The sequence below is a fragment of the Zerene cesonia genome, chromosome 26 (genome assembly GCF_012273895.1).
Source record: "Zerene cesonia ecotype Mississippi chromosome 26, Zerene_cesonia_1.1, whole genome shotgun sequence".
Taxonomy (NCBI): Eukaryota; Metazoa; Arthropoda; class Insecta; order Lepidoptera; family Pieridae; genus Zerene; species Zerene cesonia.
This window is the reverse complement of record NC_052127.1, coordinates 1,609,862-1,626,543: the sequence shown is the minus strand read 5'-3', so window position 1 is coordinate 1,626,543 and position 16,682 is coordinate 1,609,862. Positions and strand designations below refer to the sequence as shown.

At 32.1% G+C, this 16,682-nt stretch overlaps 1 protein-coding gene and 2 non-coding genes across 3 annotated transcripts in view; 2 read left to right on the top strand and 1 right to left on the bottom strand.

Moving 5' to 3' along the window:
• The window catches only part of LOC119836952 (agrin), a 52,811-nt gene that overhangs the window by 22,711 nt on the left and 13,418 nt on the right, over window positions 1-16,682 (bottom strand). The gene's annotated exons all lie outside the window — the stretch shown is intronic.
• Window positions 190-281, top strand: Trnai-uau. Its single transcript is given in 2 exon segments — window positions 190-227; window positions 246-281. It is a non-coding gene; the product is annotated as a tRNA-Ile (tRNA).
• Trnai-uau lies at window positions 966-1,057 on the top strand. The gene is given in 2 exon segments: window positions 966-1,003; window positions 1,022-1,057. It is a non-coding gene; the product is annotated as a tRNA-Ile (tRNA).

The following is a 16,682-nucleotide window of genomic DNA, read 5'->3' as shown; positions in this document are numbered from 1 at the left end:
AATCCCAAAAAATGCAGAAATTTTTAAGAACCTCTTTATCTAGTACATGGCTAGGTCTTTGAGTTTTTAGTAAATTTTACTTTTGCTTCCATTTGAATTGAATTGTTTTCTTCCATTTTAGAAAATTTACATGTTAGTGGGTATAAAACATCTGTGCATATAATTCCTAATTTCGATTCTATGACCAAAGCTCCAGTGGCGCAATTGGTTAGCGCACGGTACTTATAGGGCAGTGGCCGTGAGCGATGCCGGGGTTGTGAGTTCGAGCCTCACCTGGAGCAGATTTTTGTGATTTTTTCCGAAAAAAAAATCTCTATTTCTTAAATGTTAATAGATACGTACACAGCTATAATCACTGTATGGATGTTTGTTACTCTTTCATGCGAAACCAGCTTATCGTATCGGTATAAAATATGGTTAAGAGATAGATTATAGTCTGGAAAAACACATATGCTACTTCATACCCCGGGTACTAAGCGAGTGACACCGCGGGCGCCTAGTTATGAATATATTTTAATTATATTTTGTATGTATGTATATAGGTCCTGTATTATCTCTATTTGAAGTCCGTAGGTATATATGTTCTAACTATTAATTAACTGCTTTTAAAACAATAATTTAATTTTGCATGGCATTTTTTGGTGTTTTTTTAGTATTATAATAAAAAATATACAAAAAACAAACGTCTCTTTAAAGAACAAGACCGATTAACCAACAACCGACTTCAAAATAGGAGGTTATAAATTCGACCGGATGTTTTGTCTACATTCATAGACAACGATACCTAGAGTATATTTTATAATGCGTTTCTATAAAGTCTCATCATTTTAATGCGAATGCCCGACATTAATAAAAAAAAAATCACGCAAAAATTTTTTTCCAACAATTTTTTTTTTATGATAAGAGGGTCGTTTTGAAATATACAAGGAACCTAAATATTATCTAATTTCGACTCTATGATCAAAGCTCCAGTGGCGCAATTGGTTAGCGCACGGTACTTATAGGGCAGTGGCCGTGAGCGATGCCGGGGTTGTGAGTTCGAGCCTCACCTGGAGCAGATTTTTGTGACTCTTTTTCCGAAAAAAAAATCTTTATTTCTTAAACGCTAATAGATACGTACACAGCTACAATTTGCGCATTATAAATTAAAAAAGGAAAAAAATAAACATTTATTCGAAATTAAAATTGTAAATCTAATTTGATTTAACAATAATTTATCGATTCATGCATTTGCTCGAAATTTTGGTCTTATATTCTTTATAATCAATTAATAAACATCTAATAAATGCTTAATAGAAGTCACGTTTCATTTAAATTAAAATCAATTAACAATTGCTTATTAATTACCCGATAACTCGTAAAAAATGACGTATTATGTTAATTCTAACAATGTTCTCACTATATGATAATTTATCTTTATTATACGGAGGAAACTTTTGTATTTTTGTATGTTTGTTACGTTTTCACGCAAAAACCACCGGACCGATTTCTTCAAATCTTTCACAATTAGATAGCTGCAATTTCAACACTCGTCCGTCGTCGTACTTAAACAATATGTACGACGTTGAAGCCGAGGCGAACAGCTAGTAAGACATAACAAAAGAAATATTTCTACGTTGCTTGTCTTATAAACACCCACCAAATAATTGCTTTGAACAAAAAAGTACCAAGTTATGATTTAACAAACCCCAAAAATACCGTTGAATTGAAAACCTCCCTTTTTGAAGTCGGTGAAATAGGTATTTATCAACAAAAAATATATAAATTTATTAGGGAGGAAAGTTTCGTTTTAGTTTACAAATAATGTTTATAAAACATGTAATCCAAGATACAGGTTCAAAGTATTATTTACCTTAATATGAAGATGGTAGGATGGATGGTAGGAATTTTGTACTAAAAAATTTGCATAAATATTGCACGCAGAACATAAAAAATTTATTTAGTTCATATTTGTAGAATTGTAGAAGCGCGAACCGAGGAAATGGTCATAATACTATAGTCTAGTCTAGTTAAATACAGTCTACACATAAATAAGTATAATTTATCTACTCAGTTAACATATTATTATCAATTTGCGATATAACCAGTAGTATACAGATAATAGTAGATAATTTTTATAGTTTGTGATTCCTTATATAATTGTTGTTATATTTAATGTATTGCTTATAGCATTCAAATGCTTTTTAAATAAGACATTTTTAGAATAAAAAGTATTTAAAAAAATAGAACGAGGTGGGATTCGAATCCGCGTCATTTCGCTGAACCGTGGCAACGCCTAACCTCTCGGCCACCCGTGATCCTGCCTAAGCAATCAAATTTCTTCTACTCTTTCGGTACCTAAGAGACATCCTCCAAAAAATCTAAGTAGTAACAGCTTCTCGATGCAAGAAGGGATATCATGTAGTCTTTACAGCTTTTCGTTCAATGCTTCACTGTAACTTATTAGTTATAAGTTAGTTACTACTACTCAATGCAATGGCATCTTGAATACCATGGCTTTCACCAGGCCTACAAGAATAATGAGTAAAATATGACATTCAGGTTAATACCCGAACGGTAAATCCGTTCCATTTGGGTCAGTGAAAACAATGCTGGATTTATGAAAGTCTAAAATCTAGATACTGGATTCGATAGAGCTGAAGTCTGTGGAAAGGCGTTGTAATTGGCGTTAGGGTAATAAGTTTCGGCTGATTGCTTCCAATTAGATTATGGATTATAGCCTTTGTTTCTGTTGGTTGTTTGTTTAATTTATTATGTAGATAATTAGGTTTTGAAAGTCATCCTACTTTATATTCAAAGAAGATTCCTAGTTCTCCTGGTCACGTCAGCTACCCTATTCTATAGTTTGATGTAGACAGGATGAGGTTCTTATGAAAGAAAACTAAAGAAAATTTGTGCGTGTAGCATTAGAAAGCTTCAAATAAAATAAGTACCCTTCACGTGTGTTTGGGAAAAGATAGTAGGCTATTTTTTACAATAATGACAAAAAAATTATGAAAGAAATTTGTTCATTATCTCAGCTGTATGAGGTCCACTACTGAACATATGTTTCCCTCAGACTTCTATAATCGCCGATCACTAGCGGCCTGCATCCATCGGCTCCCACTTTGATCCGGTCGTCTGTATTGTTATTTCAAGATTTCCATAACCTCAAAAACCCAATCCTAATAAACGACAAAAGTTTATAGCCAAAAAATTTCACTAGTTAAAACGATCCTCAGAATTGAACTCTGGACCTTTCGCATGAGATCTAACCACAGTACCAAAGAGTCGCCCATCAATATTACTTCCAAAGTATTAATTACTTTGCTTTGGTTTTATTTCACGACCTTAATTCTCGGAACGACACAAAACGGGTGGGACCTTATAATTTGTCTTATTCGTTTGCGAGAAAGTTTTTTATCAGGTTTTACGGTTTTAAACACGATTTTAAAGATACGAAGTATTTTTTCTTCAGATTCTTTAAGTATTTGTTTACTTATATAAAATATTTAATTAGATGAAAGTTAAAGATATTTGATATACCTTATTGACTATTTTAACAGATATTAACCTAAACCCTAAAATTATTATAACTTTGTCTGTCTGTCTCAGAAGCGAAAAAGGAATGAAAAAAGGCTGGAAATTTTTATCCCGGAAATGTCAAGGGAATGAGAACTATGCTGGAAAATCCTCGCGCAGATTTTTTTCCACTTTAATAAATCAAGCGAATAATACCTAAAAAAATAGAAAAAGATTTAGATAATTTTTTTCACTCATAAATGATTCTATCAATTGGTATGGTACGCAGATAAATAAACGAATTGTTCTATTATTAAAAAAAAAATATGCTAATTGCAAGCAGCGGGAGATTTCAATTGTCATCCGTAGCAAACGCGAGCAGCACCGCATTAAAACACTAGTGAAATATGAACATTCCACAAACACATAACCTACAACGGTACAGTGCGCAACGGCACACAGTTACGACGGTAGAAACAATCGAATTGTGCAAAATACCAACTTGCTCTGACGGTACTTTGATGTAATGCTTGCAATAGCGTGCTGTTTATGTGGGTACAAAATACAAATATATGTACATACTAGCTGCGCCCCGCGGTTTCACCCACGTAATCCGTATCCCGTAGGAATATCGGGATAGAAAGTTGCCCATATGTTATTCCAGCTGTCTAGTTGTCTACGTACCAAATTTCATTGCAATCGGTTCAGTAATTTTTGCGTGAAAGAGCAACAAACACACACACATCCTTACAAACTTTGGCATTAATAAAATTATAAGTAGGATATGAGTTCGTTGGCCGATTTTAAGACAGCTCACTATATAGTTAAGTTTTTGTCCAATAAAGCTGAATGTTATAATATATAAAGCTGATGAGTTGGAACGTATTTATCTCAGGAACTAATACAGCGATTTCAAAAACTCATCTGAGGATACATGTGAATCCTTGAATGCTAGGCAGAAGTAGGCTACATAATATGTAACACGGGCGAACACGGGCGGATCGCTAGTTTAACGTAGGAGTTCATTGAATTAAAATATCTCAATAAAAAGTAAACCTAATAATATTATCAGTTTAAATATATCTTATGTCTAGATTGTGGCTGAATTTTAGATGAGTCACTTCTTGAATTATTGCAGACATTTAAATATGTCAATGACCTTATTTATAACGTTTTTATTAGGCATGCAAAACAAGTCTACAGCGACTAAGGGACAAAGTAAGAATTCCACAGTTTTATCGATCAACAACTTTGTCCTAACAAATTGTACCAGGGTCGCATAAAATAAAACGGGTCATCTGATAGCCTTGAGCTTGAACTCACCGTGACCTCGGTGCAGATGAAAGTTATAATGGACAATATCGCAAAACTTTCACGTACGTTCTGTCTGCCTGGTACTTTAAGAGAGTGAAATATCGACGTTTCGTTTCGAGTTTCCAATTTCAGAGAATTTGTCTAAATAAACATGCACTACAAAAGATTTTGCAAAAGATTTGAAGATCAATTAAAGTTATGAATTATGAAAAAAATCATAAAAAAAATTATTAATACGGTTAACGGCGTGTCATAAACAAAAAACGAAACGTTTATTAACGATCAAAATTATGAAAAATTAACTTCATATTAAGAAAAACCATTAGAACTTTTTGGGTGACATGACTATTATAATTATTTTTTTATTTGAAATTGATCGTTATTTGTTTATGTTATCGTTCGTTTGATAGTTCTTATAATTGGAAGGCCCGTAATTTGTTTTTTAAAAACAATAATATTTTGTTTTTTTTAAAGCCAATTACAATCATGAAAATTACACAAAAAAGCATAATTTAAAGTTACATATTTCAAAATTCCATACCCATAATTCCACGATATTAAAATGACTGGTTTATACACAGATTGCTTCTTAATTAAAAATGAACAAACAACTTTAAATACGTAATGCGGACAAACGAACAAAAACTTCACGCGTGGGCGAAATTACTCCACATAATAATAACTAGTTCAAGTAAATTAACAATTCATTTAAAATCACACTCATCCATCATATTATATGACACGAATACGCCATTTTTGTATAACTGAACGGTGAATTTTATTTTAATTGCATATGTCCTAAAGCGATGGCAATTATGCTTTGGAAGCAAATAATTTAGAAATTAAAAACACTTTACAGCGAGCGTGGTCACGAGTCTCCCTATGACGACGCTCGCTGTGAAGTGTTCGAAACGTCGGGTTAATAATATAATGAATAAGTCGCGACTAAAATCCGTTTAAAAGTTTTTAATTTCAAAAAGTAAATCATTGTTTAACATGCTTTTATTAGCTTCACCTGTATATTTGTATAAATCGTTTAGACAAGATTGTCCGATTTAAGCGGACATACATAATTTTGTATATCCATCAAATGTTGAAGACAATACAATAATTTAATGACATTTTCTTATTATCCTAATTAGGATCGCCAGGATTAAATAATTTTCTTGTGTATAAAGTGCATAAGCGTGCATATAGTGTATTTAATAATCTTTAATATTTTTCAGATTTTATATTTATTCATATAATAAATGTAAAATTAATGTTCTATTTAAAACATTAATTGCTCACCAATAATTAATGACCTAAATAACAGTAAAACATTTTATCTTTCTCATCGGCTACCACAAATTCGAAATACAAAATTAATTTATTTATTTAATTTAAATAATTAATTTCAACAAATATTTCATAAAACAGCGTAAGTAACAATTAACCGAAATAACTGTTACACCAAACATGAATTATTAATAATTGACAAATTATATTTATAATAATATTTCGTCTATGCAATAAACTACTATTTCTAAGGCCATTAAATTAAAATCTCAACCAACACACTAACTTAGTGTTTTTTTTTTTATTTATTTGCATTTTATTAAATCATTCAGTAATTATTTCATTTTTATAGTATCTCTTGTTTATAACATACTAGCGGTGCACCCCGGCTTCGCCCGTGGTACATATATAGCCTATAGCCTTCCTCAATAAAAGGGCTAACTAACACTGAAAGATTTTTTCAACTCGGACCAGTAGTTTCTGATATTAGTGCGTTCAAACAAACAAACTCTTTAGCTTTATAATATTAGTATAGACTACGAAATGTGGAAACATATTATAATTAATTCGTATATTATATTTTCTTTGTGTTAATAATACTACTAAAATTGTCATATTTCTAAGATATAGCGTATTATAAAATAAATTGTGGAAGGCCCAGAATGTAAGTGTACCATTAAGTAAATATAATATAGCTTAGAATATAACAGCACATACTAAGTTATGGAGAATAAGTAACGGTACAGTTAATATTCGTGAGATGATGGATTAAGTTTAAGTTATGTTTATCTCCGTGTTATGAATTTAAATGGAACTTGAAGGAGGCCGAAACTTATCAAATAACTTAAAAGTAATAGACTTCGAGTTTTAAATTTAGTTCAAGATAATTTAGTTTTTGGAAGATTTAAAATTATATAATTACTAGCTGCGCCCCGCGGTTTCACCCGCGTAAGTCCGTATCCCGTAGGAATATTGGTTGTCCAGCTATCTACCTACCAAATTTCATTGCAATCGGTTCAGTAGTTTTTGCGTGAAAGAGCAATAAACACACACACATCCTTACAAACTTTCGCGTTTATAATATAAATAGGAAGTAGGACTATCACTACATAGTATAAAACAAAGTCGCTTTCTGTCCCTATGTAGGCTTAAATCTTTAAAACATGGCAACGGATTTTGATAGGATTTTTTATATATAGAGTGGTTCAAGAGGAAGGTTTATATGTATAACATCTATTAAACTACACCAAATTTAACGCGTGCGAAGCCGCGGGCAAACGCTAGAAACAAATATAAACCGATCAAACCTAGACATTTACCAAGCTTATCGTTAACCACTGAGCTACTACGTCTATAAAGCGGAAATAATTCTCCCTTCTTTTTTGTTATAAGTAAAATTATCGCGCTTGACTTTTTTCTATCCTAATTGTGATTGGACCGTGTCTGATTGAATTAAAATTAGGTTCGTGAAGAGTAAACGATATAATATTGAATGCTATACGATATAACAAAGACTTGCTTGTAACATAAATATAGAACTAGCTGTGACCCGCGGTTGAAACCGCGTAAGTCCGTATCCCGTAGGAATATCGGTATAAAAAGTGCCTATGTGTTATTTCAGTTGTCCAGCTATCTACGAAGCAAAATAGTATTATAATAATTATTATTCACCAATAGATGTCAGGGAAAAAAAAACACGAATAAAACACGATTATGACATTTTCTAAAAAAAAATCCTACCTAGATCGATTTATCGCCCCCGAAACCTATACTAAAAATATATATATATATATATATATATATATATATACAAGAATTGCTCGTTAAAAGGTATAAGATTTATTGAATCAGTAACCATGGAAATGTCTTTTACGCAGAATGATGAAATATATTTGTTTCGTTGCTATGGTAACGTAGGAGTATTTTTTTTGTCTAAGTTAGTTTAACCAACTTTGAAACTAAGCTAGTTCATAGCGTGAGATATTTCAACGACCTTATTGCGGTACTAGGCTATCAAGATACCGTTTTTACAACACCTGCCGCGTCTAGACTGAATTCCTAGATTATATCTATATTTGAACTGTCATAGCTATGCCCTATATCGTAATAAATTCCATACTAATGTAGAAAAGTACTATATATGTATGCTCATATAAGTTCCCACTGCCAGGACATAGGTCTCTTATGAGGGGTTCAGGCCATAATCCAACACGCTGGCCAAGTGCGAGTTGGCAGTAATGTTAAGAGTAAGGCAGAACAGCTTGTTGTAAATATAAAAAAAATCTGTTAGAAAATAAATATATATAATATCAGCTAGTCTATCTAAACCTATAAATTATGATAAGGTCCATTAAATAGTAGTTAGAATAGACACTAGATCTAGGCCTTCTGATAGCCAGCTTTCCCATTGTTAGGTTTCGTATAATAGCTAGATAGAATTAGGTCTTGTTATTTAGAAATACAGTCTTGTTTCTATTTTCGGTCCTCATTAGAACTTCAATAATGAACAAAATATATCTCTCAATAATAACTTTAGTTTGATATCATCTTTATTATCGGTCCAGTGTAGGTTGGACTCGGGACACTGAGGGTTCGGTCGAAATAAGCTAAAAAGCCAATGCATGGACACCACACCGGCCACCTTTTCAATATTTTTTTATTTTAATTATAGCGGCAACAGAAATTCATAATTACTGTCTATTACTCTTCATAAGAAACAGCCTGACAAACAGACAGACAGACGAACAGACAACGTTTTGATAAGAGGGTCCCGTTATATCCATTAAAACGTTAAAAGTTTAAAGAATATAACGAACTGTTCTCAGGCCTACATATAACATAAAATTACACATTCACATATACATAAAAATGCACACAAACGTATGATACATTAGGATCTTACATACCTACATAGATTTTTCGCAGAAACAACAAGAAAGAACGGATAAAAAATAACACGTTATAATATTCACCATGGTACAAACACGTGCTACGTGATAAAGCACACATAAAGCACATACATTTAAATACAGTTGTAGATGGTACGCCATAATAAATTTTATGTCTGTGTGCCAACGAGTTTGCAAAACAATTAGACCATTTCCTCATACCAACGGGTCGCGTCGTTCCTGCCTCAATAATAATTACAGGCCCGTTCGAATAACTGGACTTATTTGATGTTTATGTGGACATATTGTTGAAACGACTCAAAGTGTCTTTGGTGGAAATTTCAATGTGTCACGCTGTGATGAATTTTCTACCTAGAATGTTCTAGATTTAAGATGCTGAGAAGTTATCCGTACTAATCACATAGTATAAAGCAAAGTCGCTTCTCGCGTCTGTCCCTATGTATGTATGCTTAGATCTTTGAAACTACGCTACGGATTTTGATGAGGTGTTCTTTAATAGATACAGTGATACAAGAGTTTATATGCAATATTAGCTCTGTCTGCCTCTACTTCAAGCTGAAACCACTAACTGATTTGAATGAAATTTAGTATAGAGATAGTTTAAGACCCAAGAAAAGACAAAGAATATCCTGAAAATCTCACGGGAACCGTATCTGTACGGAACACTCTGGGACTGCGTAGTTGAAGGAAAATATCCATCTGAATCATTTGATGTCGGAAGGGAAACCTACTGACTTGGGAAAAAACTGGTGAAATAGAAATTCATAATTTAATAATAACAAAGGAGATGTTTTTTTTCCAATTCATTTAATTATTAATACTGTTTATTATTTACAATAGAATAACTTAAAGAAAGTCATTGATTTATCTGTTTCTAAAAGTATATGCTGTATTAAAAAGACTTTTCCATGTCCCATCCCAGTATAAGGATACCGTAACAACAAAACTCGAACTTATAAAAAGCTATATTGGTATAGTCAGTACATCAAACTCGACTAGCAATAACCTTCCTTAAATATAAAATCAAAGCTCAAAGTTCAAAGAAGCTTATAAAAACCGAAATTTACCGTTTCCAACACCCATCCTGTCCATACGAGGTCTCTATGTCAAGTATGACACCAAAACGTACGGTCAACAAAAAATGACCTATAATTTTATTAAATTTCTTTTAGCCAATTAATGCTCGCATACATTTGCTGTTAGCACCCATTGTAAGAACTTTTTGTCGATTAAATTGGCACGGAGCAAACGAGCGACTAGTGCGATCAATTAATGTCGAAATACGTCATTGAGTCGTTTACGGTTTTCTATAAATCTTCTTATTTGTCAATGATTTATTGTGATAATTATGATGATATTATAGAATATGACGTAGTACGTCTGTGGATAGATTATTATTACATAAATTAGTGTGCTTTACGACTAAAATTGATATTTACTAAATTATATAATTAATAGTAGTTTAAATTATAATACTAAAACTTTAGAAACATACTTCTATTAAGCGAAAATAATTAGCAAACATTATTCAGAATCAAACCAATCACCCCAAAATTTACACGTATCTTTGAGAGTTTTTAAAACAGAATAAACAAAATGCACATCATATTCGCTTTATATTCACTATCAACAAATGTAAACAAGGCAATAATTATTAAGATGAACTGTCTGTCTGTCAATTATTTCGCGTGCTTCGTAAATACGTATTAACGTATGCGCAGTGCGTTTGCGCAGCCATATTCCGAGCCATCATTAAATCAGTTAATTATACGATTTGAAAGCGAGTCGAGATAAAAAGCTGACAAAATAACATCGTAATTGTGGTCTTTGACAAGCCTTACTGTGCTTTTTTTAAGTGATGATAGGTATAAATAGACATAGTACATTCTACTTGTAGGTAGTTAATTAGTAGCTGTGATATTGATGTGTAGATAGATCTCTCTAGACTAGATTCTTCTGTATTGTGAGCTTTCTAGATCATTGTACGTGTTAATTTTAACATGCTTTTATTAGTCTTACTTGTTGTTTGTACGTAACCAACTCCTAGACCCAATTTTCACCCACTTTAAACGGACAGATTGCATTAAAACTTTGTACTCTTATCAAAAATCGGTGACAATACAATAATGTCATGAGTTTATCTTAGTATCTAGAAGAGAATCGGGAGAATTAATAATTTTCTCACAAAATATACTCTGTGACAGGTTCACAGAGTATATTTTAGACAATTTAGTTGATTTTTTATCATAACGTGTTTTAAATAATGACTGAACTAAATATTATAATTATTATTTATTGTAATAGTTGTATTTAATATTGTAGTGTATTGTATTTAATAGTTGTATTTAATATAATCAAAGATAACATAATACTATAGTGTAACTGTAAATAAAAAAAAAATGTTAAATGAAACGATATTTTTCAATATCATCTGCTTTCAGAAAATTGTTTCGTTTTTAGGTTAATAATTTTGAAATAATTGTTATATCTATAGTAGGTTTAGCTTATGTTATCGAGATATAATTATTGTATTTTTATAAAAGACTGTTTTCGATAAATAATGACATAGCCAACCTAAAATTAAATTAGAAAGCAAAAAGTTTACAATGTGTTAGCTATTTTCATTCACAAAACATCTTTTATTTCTTCGCCCAGTTTTTGTCTCCTTCAATTCTCTGCCCATTCACTTTTTATACAATGGTTATATTATAAAAAACTCAACGTTGGGTGGCGATCGAGTAGTCACTGGTAGTTATTGGATCGATTACAATAGATACAAATCTATTTAAACGGACATACAAGGTCTACTTTTTGAGTTTACACCAGAAAGCGGTTTTCTATACAACTCATCTTATTCATTTAATTATTATTTTTAACAAAGAAACTACATCGCTTCTAAATTGTCAAAACTAGAACAAATTTATAGGATCACATGGGAGTCATCAGATTACAAATAGAAAAGGAATAATGAAAATCGGCCCTCATACAGACATACAGACTTGAATTCTTGGAGAATTCCTTGTACCTTGACCCTTTCCCGTATTATAGGACAAAACTATCCTATATCCTATCCCAAGTTTCAAACTATATATATTTCAAATTCGTTCCACCGTTCTTGAGTGATAAATAGTGTAAATATCACGACTTTTAAATAAATTATAGTCATATTAAAACAACAATGCAACATAGTTTTTAGTTTTATTGTGGGAGTCGAGCACGCTTCGGTACGAATTGGGCCAGCTCGCACCGGGGAAGTACCACACCCCCACAGAAAACCGGCGTGAAATAGTGGCATGCCACTGTGTTTCGTACGGTGAGTGGGGGAGGCGGAGGCCCGTTTCCTTTTTCTCACCCGTCCCAGTCCATTCCTTCTTTCCAGTCGTTAATCCATTCCTTTTCCCTTATCCCAAAAAAACGGGCAGCGCATACGCACAGTTTTATACATATCATAACAAGATGAAGCCTCCGTGCCACATACAAATAAGATCGTCACAAAACATCATAAGCAAGATGGACTCTCGATTAAACTCATCACTTTCATTCCAGTGTGTTTAAAGTCTTTTGTTAGGAATATAATGTTGAGAAAGCGCTTTCTGATTATATTGTTCTACATTTTTTGCAAGTCATAAGCGAAGGTGACTTGGCGTTTATCTAAATTGGATAAATATCGATTTCACGGCGGCGTTTTGATCAATGAATATGCAATTTGAATTTATATTTTTTTGTGCATCTAATGACAATGGGTATATGCGTTTCATTTGAAAAGAATTTGTAGGAAGTTTGATATTTGTATTGGTTATAATTAATCAATGGAGATTAAAAACTATTTAACCATTAGACAGCTACGTCGGTATCGGGTATTACCGACTATATTCTTTATACCGGGTCAACTCCGGACGAAGCCGGGTCAAGTGGCTGTTTATATATCTACTGTTTATAATGTATTTTTAGCGCGAATTGTTTTTTTTTTTTCATAAAAGCACTATGGCCCGACATAGCGAATATTATTAATTAATATATATTTTCATTTATTCAGTGTATTTAACGTATTTCACATTTTTTGTGTAGGAGCGGGCAAATGAGCGGATGATGACGTGAAATGGTGAACGATTGCCGCCACTCTTCTCCAAGTGATCATACTTGCAGACAAAATAATGAAGTATACAAAAACAAACAAATTTTCATACTAAAAATATATAAATCCTACTATCCTACTAATATTATAAATGCGAAAGTTTGTAAGGGTGTGTGCGTATATAAGTGTATAATCTATGGGTGTGTGTGTGTGTTTATTGCTCTTTCACGCAAAAAGTACTGAACCGATTGCAATGATATTTGGTACGTAGACAGCTGGACAACTGGAATAACATATAGGTAACTTTATATCCTGACATTCCTACGGGATACGGACTTTCGCGGGTGAAACCGCGGGGCGCAGCTAGTATATAATATAAATAATAGCTTATATACACATACCAACAATTATTTTCAAATTTCAATATCGAACTGCCGCCCTAAATAAAGTCGGTTAATAAATAGAAATAAGGTTAAATCTATTTACAAGGAGATCCAGTTAAAAGCGAACTAACTCCTGACCAGTCTAGCATAACTCGGATAATGAATGAAGAATGCAGACACAGGAAGTATAAATTATAAATATAGTGAGAACACAATAGATGCATATTATAATGGTTTCATATATTCGGGGATACTACAATTTAAGCTATTAGAGTGGTTCGTCATTGGACACTTTCACTTTCATTTTAAATTAATTAGAAGTGATTTAGTTTCAAGATGTGGTAGATAATAAAAATGTTATTTTATTCTACTTTATCAAAAGCGATTTGAAATATACAATCTTTGCCCGGTATGAATCAAATATTTCAAGTAATCTGATTGGATTTAGTTTCGAATTATGTATTGTGATCCTAATTTAAATAACACTGAGTTAACATTGAGCTCCTAATTTAAATCAATACTTATACTTTTTTATGAACCTTTACACGTTTCCGTTTCATTCTGAAGAACAAAAATTGATTCAAAACTCTTTCGCATTAATTTAAATAATAAGACACACGTAACAAAGAGAGCAGAAATCTCACCAAAGACAAGACGCCACCAGTTAATATAAAACATAACAATAAAACTATTTAAAAACGCAGCCTGTCCAAAAAGCGGTGAGAAGGGAAAATAAAAACACTAATAATGGCGGAGTAATCAGGAATGGAAACAAAGCTATGGACTGCAGCCCTAGCAGACCGTAAACCTGCCTTTTTATTTTGTTAAAACAACGGCACCTACTGTTACAAATAAGTTCCTATCTACATTTATACCTCTAAAAGGCAACGCCCTGACTGACATATCAACACTTAAATAGTGGAATGTTAGAACTTTGAGTTATGTGCTGTCTTAGATGTGCTCTGGAGTTTCATCTCACTAATATTATAAACGCGAAAGTTGGCAAGAATGTATGATGTATTGGACATGTGTATGTATGTTTGAAACTTTTTCACACGAAAGCATAACAAATTTCGATATTTGGTAGTGTTGTAACTTGTGAATTATAATAAAATATGAGCCATAGAAATGCTTTAGCTGAATAAGCACGGTACAGTTAGACACAAATTAATTGCTGATTATTAAAATGTAGTTAGTGTATCCCGTGCCATGCTGAGAAGTTCTTAGAACAAACTGGCCGCATACGTTAACATTTAGTTTGAAATAGACACACTTCAACAGTCTTTTGTTTTAGGTGTTAGTTTATTTGCTATTTCATTTGTTAGTCCTAGTTTTAAATTGATTTTTCTTTTCATGTAAGACAATGCAAGAATAATTTTATCTTTCTTTATTACCTTATTCAATATATTTAATTAAATATGCATATATTGTGTTTATTGAATTAGTATAAGTAGTCCCTGTGAAGATTAAGGCGGAAAACCGATCAGGAAATCGAATTAAATATGATTAATGTTGTATTACATACGTTGCAAAAAATGTTATCATATGACTATGCAGATTCCTTTATCTTATAGAAATATTTCGCAAATATAGTGCTTTCACATTTTAAGACTTGAATAAACCAATTTTAGTAATATTGTATCGAAAACAAATTAAATTTCATTTCCATCGTATATTTTACTATAATATGTATTTTCTCTATTTATCTTCAAATTCCAAGCGTTTTATTAAATTCTTGACTTTAAAATACACAAGAAATGTCTTTAAACCGAACACCATCAGACGCTTGATAAAGAATCTAAACAAGTATGCATTTTATTGCAAGTCGACGAAGACATTATAATGAAAAATTCCCAGCCATTCAAATTCAAATCACGTTGGAATTTATTGTTTTATTACATGTCAATCGACGAGTTTATGTCTCAATTTAGCATCACGGGAAAAACGATTTATTACTCACTCTAGCAAATTCTAATGGGGATCAAGATAAACTGGGCGACGTTAATCCAGCTACATTAGAAGAAATAAATGCGCTTACACATTTATGGTGACGTATAAGAGTTGTAAATAAGGTTATGGGAGATGAAGATAAATTAAACGACAATAATCTACCTAATGCAACTAGTTCTGACAACACCTGCGATCTAGGTTCGCTCGTTTATGGTTCAATGAAAAAGGAGAAGAGAGCTCAAATTAGATTGTTTTCTATTTAACTACTCTGACTGTTGCAATCGTTACATGGTGTCATTGTAATTCTGTATGCGATTAGTTTTTCTTTCACAATAGCTAGTAAATCAGTCGCTTATGCGTCTAAATTTCTTTCTCTTCCCTTTCTGTTTTTTCATTTTTTAATATTTAGTTGCATATCTGCTTATAAGTGATATACTTATTTTGATAGTAAGTTTGATTTAAAATCTCTTATTATCGTGTAAAATAATATTAATAAGCTTAATAGCATTTTGCACAAATGTCAATATTATACATTTAAAGTAGTTTTCTCTTAAATTAAAAAGTACCCATCTTATTTTATTATCAATTCGGATTAATTACAGGCAATAAATTAATTACATTTGTTAGGAAAGCGATATTGTCAAACAATTTTATAGTTTCCTTTCAAGCAAGTTATCTTCGGTTAATTGGTCAGGCATCAATAAAAAAATCAAGTTCACTCGCTGCCAAAATCAAGGACAAGGATTTAAAAATACAACAAGGAATGAGTATTTCTTCTTACAAAGTTGATATCGAACAGGTGACTATTTAGGTTACATTTTCCAGACGATTATTCGCAAATAAACAACATTAGACACACAAAGACACTTTATTGGTTGCGACTGCCGGGAGAACGGTTTAAAATTGTAATTCAATGGTAATTCGAGATATAATGCCCAGTGAAACCGCCAAGAATGGGCTTGATTAAGTCGAAGCGAAGATACAATACTGAATTTTAAATTTGTCATTGTTGAAACTCTCTATACGCGCCACAGATACGTGAATGAAATTTTAAATGAAAAGCACACTTTTTCCACCTCAAAACCTTACTTGGACTTTATCAATGATCTAGTCTAGACGCAGATGATAAAAATTCTCAGTTGTACAGCTATCATTCTCGTGCAATGAGCCATTTTTATAGTTTTTGCTCGCTTAAATCTTTCATACAAATCTTAATTAAACGAGATTATAACTACAAAACAGACGTCTCATCCTGTGTAAGAAAAAAAAAAA